Source organism: Chenopodium album, chromosome 18, assembly GCF_948465745.1.
Source record: "Chenopodium album chromosome 18, dcCheAlbu1.1, whole genome shotgun sequence".
NCBI classification, from domain to species: domain Eukaryota; kingdom Viridiplantae; phylum Streptophyta; class Magnoliopsida; order Caryophyllales; family Amaranthaceae; genus Chenopodium; species Chenopodium album.
In genome coordinates, this window is record NC_137851.1 from 19,559,905 (window position 1) to 19,567,841 (window position 7,937).

Genomic DNA, 7,937 nt, shown 5'->3' on the forward strand with positions numbered 1-7,937 from the left:
CACGAAAGATGTCATCACTGATACCTTTTCTATTAACTCTACTCCTGTTAAAGTTTTGTTTGATTTTGGTGCAACTTTTTCTTTCATTTCAAAGGCCATTGTTTCAAAATTATCGAATTGTTTAAAAATAGTAGATCTGGTAGATTTGCCCATAGTTATTCCTACGAGTGGGGTGTAAATTGTAAAAAGACCTTTAAAGATGTGCCTTTAGAGATTGAGGGAAAAGTGTTTCCATCTAACCTTATCGAGTTTGGATTGAGTGATTTTGATGTCATCTTGGGAATGGATTGTGCAAAAATTAGTCGTCGATCACAGAAAGTAAAAATGAGTACAATTGAAAGTGAGTTGGTGACATATAGGATGCATAGTGAGACCAAGTTCCCAAGGATCATATCTGTGTTAAAATTTGCAAAGTATATTAAGAAAGGGCATCTAGTGTACTTTTGTAGTGTGAGAAACATGAAACATGAAGAGAGAGTTAAGCCTGAGGATATAAAAGTAGTGAATGAATTTTTGGATGTGTTTCCAAAAGAGATTCCTGGAATGCCACCTAAAAGGACAATTGATTCCACAATAGAGCTAGTCTTAAGAACGACACCAATTTCCAAGGCACCATATCGAATGGCACCTGCAGAAATGAGTGAATTGAAGGAGCAACTACAGGATTTGCTAGAAAAAGGGTAGATCAGACCTAGTGCATCGCCTTGGGGAGCACCAGTGTTATTAGTTAAGAAGAAGGATGAGATTATGAGATTATATATTGATTATAGGGAGTTAAATAAGGTCACCGTAACGAATAAGTACCCATTGCCAAGAATCGAGGACCTATTTGACCAGCTAAGGGGCGCAACTGTGTTCCCTAAGATTGATTTGAGATCTGGCTACCATAAGTTGAGGATTGCAGATGAAGATATTACCAAGACTGCATTTAGAACAAGGTATGGACATTACGAGTTCACAATAATGCCTTTTGGATTGATGAATGCTCCAGCAATCTTTATGGACTTGACGAATAGGGTCTTTCATCCATTTATGGACAAGTTTGTGGTAGTGTCATAGATGATATACTGGTGTATTCAAAGAGAAAAGAGGATCATGTACAACACCTAAGGGCAATTCTGCAAATATTAAGGGAAAACAAGCTTTATGCAAAGTTCTTTAAGAGTGAGTTTTGGTTGGAGAAAGTAGCATTTGTAGGTCATGTTGTGTCCAAAGATGGAGTGGAAGTAGATCCAACAAAGATCAAGGCAGTGAAAGGTTGGCCTACGCCAAAAGAAGTGTCTGAAGTTAGGAGTTTCTTAGGTTTAGAAGGGTATTATAGGCGTTTTGTGAAAGATTTCTTGAAAATTGCTAAGGATGAGAGTGATGATGATGAGGATGATTTTTTGAATCTAAACTCCCCTTCCTATGTTGATTGTAATAAGTCTCTTGTGCATGATTGTGATTCTTCAGTCCATAAGTATTTGGACTCGTTTGAGGTTATGTTCAATATGTTCTTTGAGAGTTAAATAAAAACCCATAGCCTTTTGAATGAGTTCATTGAGGATGCTTCATGGGAGAGAGATGAGTTTGAAATGAATTTGCATCCATTCATGCATGGTTTTGAGACTTGGGCTTTAAGGATGTTGAGGGTGTTGTTGTTCATTGTTGTGATGGAGGGGATTATGTAGTTCCTCTTGGAATTTAGATGTTTGAGGGAGATGGAGAATATTAATATTCTTCTTTTGAGGATTCTATGATTGATTTCCATGCTCTTATTGGTGATTTGAGGCATAGTGGTAAGGAAGCGTTTATTTGTGAGACCATTGCCCCTATTCTCTCTTCTCATATCCCTTTTTCAAGGAAATTTAACCATATCCCTCACACCCATATATCCCTCCCTTCCTTTGTTAATAAGCCTATTGGGGACCCCCTCTTCTATGATGATTTACATGTCCCTCATTCGTTTATCATTGAGGAAAGGGTGATTTTGCCACCCAAAAATATCTTGAGGAGAGTTTGCCTTATTTTTCTTTTTCTTCTTCTTCCTTTTCTTATTTTGTTGAATTTTCCTTTGATTCTTCTTCTTTATCTTGGAATCTCTCTCCTCATAGGCACTAAACTTGTTGCATGCCTTCATTTTATCATGTGCATACTTAATTTCATATGAAATGTTGTAGTAGTGCATTTGACAAGCTCTTGCGATCGTTGCAATATTATTTACTAGAGCGCTGAAGCTTAGACCTTAAGCAAACCTTTCTCGGGAAGTAACCCGTGTTTTACTGCTTTCATTTTCTTTTCTTTTTAGAATAGACTCTCTCATGGAAATTTTTGTGTGCCTTTTTCTAGGTACATAACTTGATATACTTTGGTGCATTAGTTTGGATCAAGAATCAATGAAGTTTGGCACCACAATTGCTAACATATCGAAAGCAAGATTCAATTGTAGCGGAAAGTGGCTTTGAAAGGTTGAATTGGGTCATTTGCGGGTATTTACACCCACCTAAATCCAGTAATATCTTTCCTTTCTGTTTCTCTTATGGTTGGAGACTTGTTGGACATGTGTTGGTATTGTTGGTTTGATTTCTTTCTTTTCCCCTTCCATGGATTATTTGATTTATGATTTGAGTGTATCATATCATTCAAGCTTGGGAGAGGGTATTCTATCATGTTTGGTGGGATTTTGATTCATATATGCCATGCACGATTGAATATGCATTTATATGTTCTTTATTTTGAAAAACTCCAAAAAGATTTTGTTTCTATCAAGGCAAATTTGCAATGTGTCTTTGTTTTGTTCTTGATTTGGACATAATACTTTTGGACTTGTATAGTTGAATGCTTTTCTTCTTAAATGGTAATGGTATGCACGGTTAGAGAATATGTTTGGTTGATTCTAGGATAGAGTATGCTAAGGTAGTGTGTTAAGAACTTTTGGGACCTTGAAGCTGGAATCTACCTGTTTGTGGTAAAAAGGTGTTTCTCCCTTCTTTCTATTAAAATAATACACACGTTAGTAACTTCAATAAAAATATTAAATCAAACAATAAAAATAATAATATTAATTGAGATTAGATTTGGGACCAAACCCTTAGAAATATCAATTTTTCGCGTCGAGGTCTAAGGCAACTTCAAGTTTGGCTAGGTTTATTCGAGACTCGTGAATGAGGAATGGTGTATTTTGTATAAAGATGTAGAAAGGCTTAGAAAGAGAGAGAAAGAAAGAATAAGATTTAGTTTAGAGAGACACAAGAGAATAGATGATTGTTGATGATTGTTCGTGAATTAAAAACGGGGGAAATTGATGAGTGTCATTTATGGCACTCATTTAGCTTCCTTTAGGATGATTTTTCATTGCTTTTACATCTCTTTTATCTCCTTTTCTTTAGTTTTACTTATATTTCCTCTAGTTTGTGTTTTCCTTAGTTGCTTTGTCAATTTATTGCATTTCTTAGTTTATTTTGTCTTTTTCTCCTTTACTTGTTGCTTTTCTTTATTTTTAGGAGAATGTTGATGTTCGAGAAGCTCATTGGTGTTCTCTCGGGGCATACAAAGCTTAGGATGCAACCCGGTTCTTTCTCTTGAAGCTCAAAAGTGTTGGAGTGCAAGAGCAAAGTCTTCATGGCCACTCTCTCATGCTGCGTGGAAGTAAAAGTCGGTGTTGAACTCACCGTAAAGGCCTCTAGTGACTGCCTCCCCAACATGTATCAAGTGGAGCACACGGGAGCATCAACGGCCGCACAAGAGGAATATGTCCTGCCCCTAGGTGCGGGCGCACACGACCCAGGAGCGGGCGCGCAGGCCCTGTGCGCTGCCGCGCAGGTGTGAGATGCGACCGCGCACCTCCCCTTCCCCTGTTCCGTACCCATTTTGTTGCGGTCGCGCAATCAGATGAGAGGATGTTCAACTAATTCTCCCATTGTAAGTTTTATTATATATAGATTTCCTTCATTTCTAGAGAGAGGATGACTTAGAATTGAATTAGAATTAGATTTTGAATAGAATTTTAGAGAGAGAAGCTCTTGATTTTGGAAACTTTGTTCTTAGATTTTAGAGAGAGAAACTTGGTGATGTTGATGAATGCTACTTTCAATCTTCTTCCTCTTTGTTTTTTTTCAAAGTTTTGTAAGAATTCTTTACTCTTTAATGCAATTTCATGTTTGATTCTTGATTTTGATTGAATTACTTGTTGTTTGTTTGATTTGATTTTTGATAAGTTTGAGCATATTTTGATTACTATGTTGATGATGAAATTTGTGATTAGATTAGTTTTGTTGTTCAAATTTGCAATGTGTAGTGAGTAGATTACTTGTTAGAGATAGGGTGAAGCATGTATGAGTGATAATTCATGGTTAATTGGGGAATTCTGATTGACCATCATTGTGATTAAATTGGTTGGTGAAATTTATGCATGTGTTTGATATCTTGAGGATTGATCAACCTTAACTATCAAGCTAGATTGCATAATAGTTTTCATTGATACGAAAAATTGATTTGGAAGCTATTATTATCGATTGATCTTAATTTGCAATTTTCATTTGAAGTCATTTGTAGAGACATCTAGCTTGACCCTAGGAAATAGCTCATTGAGTTATTTTGATTGCATTTGTTGCTTTCCCTCGCATTGTATGCTTGATCGATTTCTTTCCCAATTAGTGTGATTATCATGAGTGCATGTGGATCCTAACTCCCTAGCATCCTTTATATCATTCTTGTATTCATTTAATTGCGTTGTTAGGTTTGCTAGACCAACCCGCATTTAGGCTTCGGAATAGTTTAGCTTGAGACCTTAGTAAATACCACATTCCCTTGGGTTCAACTCGGACTTACCCCTATATCTAGGGTTGGGTTTGGTTTTATAAATTTTGTTTTGATTGGGGAACTTAGCGACCAACGACCTAGGTTTATCCCTTGTCAGAAATAGACCCTATTTATAAAGAAAAAATCGTCCGTAAACGATAGAAAAGAGTTAGGATCAGACTCGAAGTAAAACTGGCTCCATCGCGACGCGATAGGACTATCGCGACGTGATAGCTCGATCTCATGGCGATAAGCCCATCGCAGCGCGATGAACCTATCATGGCACGATGGTTGTTATATGATAAAGCTTCCCTACGGAGTCCTTGTCCTAATCAAATTAGGTTACTTGGAGTCCGTACTTATCTTTAATTAAATTGGATTTAATCTTTTAAAAACACTTGTTTTATTCCAATTAGAATTCTTTATCTTTACAAAATTAAATATGATTATAATTAATAATTCTAATCCCATTAGAATTCAAAATAATCTTCTAGAAGATTATAGAAGATTAGGATAAATCCTAACAAATTAAAATTAATGGATCCTCCACATGATCATTGGGTCGCCCATACAACTCATTTAGGATCCAGTTTAGTATTTTGGCCATAATTTCCTCGTTATAACTCGGAATTGGGCCTATAATATATCGTTGAAAAGGTCTTTTCAAACCCCATTTCACTACAAAATTATTGGACGCATATCATTAACTAAACTAAACTAGATTAGACGCTTTTCATAAATAGGATACGAAATGAATGCTTTTTGAAAACAGAATTGAATTATTTTTATTAGAAAACAGAAGAATTCACGAGACACTTTAACATTTCACCTTATTCGATATTCAATGACGTGAAAGATACTCATCACTGAGTTTGGTTTTCGAGGAGACACAATAAGGTGTCTACAACTATGAATATAGACATTACTTCAGGTGGTGTTGTTAAAAAAATAGCATCAGCAACTATTGAATACCTTATACAAATAATGGTTGACAATTCTGATAATGCAGGTGATGTCGAAGGTGCAGCAAATATTCCACAAACTGTTGCTGTCTGAAAAAGGGGAAACCACATCCTAGCACTGCATGTGACAGTGAGCTGGCCCTACATTCTCTAACATCTCCGCGGAAAAAATACTGCAGTGAGGAACAAAAAAACAACGCCAACACTGATACATTTAACTTGATTGCTCTACAAACTGGAAACACTTCTGAACTACAACACAAAACAAATATTCATTCACCTACCGATGACACAATAATATCTAAAGGGACAATTGGTGCAACAGAAATTGATTGTGATTCTCACTTTAACCAACCCTCAGGTGCTCTCAAGAAAAAACCTGATGAATTCAGTGGTACAAGAACAACACTGAAGAAACGTTCATTGAATGCTCTGGTTGCAGGAGGAGAAATCTTAAGCCTGGATAACCAACAGAAATCAGAAGTTTGACATCAAGGTATAGCCACTCAAAGTCTCAATACAGAAACATATAAAGAAAACATTGATTACATAAGAACTCCTTGAAACTCAGTTCATTATATGCAAAACTTACGCCCTTAATCACATTTTGTTATCCTTTCTATCTAATATTTTTCTATGCATCTAAAGACTGTCCTTTTGATATCATCATAGGATGATGCAGCAAGAATATGTAGTCCGTTTGTTTCAGTTGCTTGATCTTGGATGGTTTACTATCAATAACTGTACTATTAAAAAAAAAAAGCTAATGAAGCACTCAATGTATGGAATTGTATTTTGCTAAGAAGGGGGACCTAAAACAAAAGGTTGTAATGGTATTGCAATATGTTATTAGTAAAAAGTATTGAAACATCCTTATAATTTGAAGTTTACTTTCATTATTTGTCTATATTCTATATAAACCATACATGTCACTACAGTGAATTCATTGGTGATCTATTTACTTAAAGTCAAATAACCCTTATGCAAAACACTACTCAGTGCATCTACACATATAGAGCAATAAAGCATAATGACTTTCTTTAATCATCATCCATATAAATTGTAAGAAAATCACTTCATATTAGACGTCTCACTAAGCCAAAAGGTTGCAATTTTGTATACAACAATAAACACCACCTAGTTATCTAAATTCAATTACCACTAAAAATCTACTTGCTATATAGTTGGTTCAACTACAAATCCCTCTCTTTGAACTTACTATTCCGCTTCACCGTCCATTCGTAGTATGAAATGCAATCTAATTTTTAGTACTTATGTACCGAATTCTTTCATGAATATACCTAATTTAAAAGTGATAGGTACAATTGTTGCGAATTAATTATCACCTACCATATATAAGGATCTAAACAATACACACAATTATAAGAACGATTTATAATCAAACAACATTCATTATACACATATGCACGTGCGAGCTTGTACTTTTAACAAACCGCGATACAACCATGATCAACTCAAAAACTCGCAAACAAATGCTCTAAATATTTTTGAAAATTATTTTGGTTTACTTCGTACCCTTAAATGCAGGTAGACTATCTAGAATAAGTGTACAAACAATAAATAAACGAGATTTAAGCTCGAAAAACCCTGAACGCTAATACATATAACAGCACTTAGCAATACTAATCTATTTCAAATTCAAGGAGCAATCTATATTTTTAGCCTTGCAATCAGCTTTTTCTCTCCAAATCAAAAAAGTGAACACGGCAATTAACCAAACCTTTTGCTTGCTTTGCAATCTTTCATAATTTTAGAGTTTTAAACAGTAGAAAGTAAGGGCCTTAGTACTTATTACTTATTTTAGAAAAAAAAAATACAATGACAAAGCTTCACTATTGGCTTTAAAAAAGATCTACTCCCTAAATCTTTTTTTATCTATTATAAGCAAAAAAGTACAATCAACTAAGGTCTACCACACTTTTTTCCAAAATTCAACTTATTAATTTAAATTAAAATTACTAACATATATTTACTAGCTCTATAAATATATAGCTTTATCCCACTATTTCTTTCATCATATATTTTATAGACTTCACGAGCAAGAGATTAATACTCCTGAATTGTTTCCCATCTATTTCTACTTCATATAGTGAGAAAAGCAAATCCATATATCAATCAAGCTTATAACCTAGGTAATCCACCTCTATTTTAGCTATTTCATCTACTACATATATG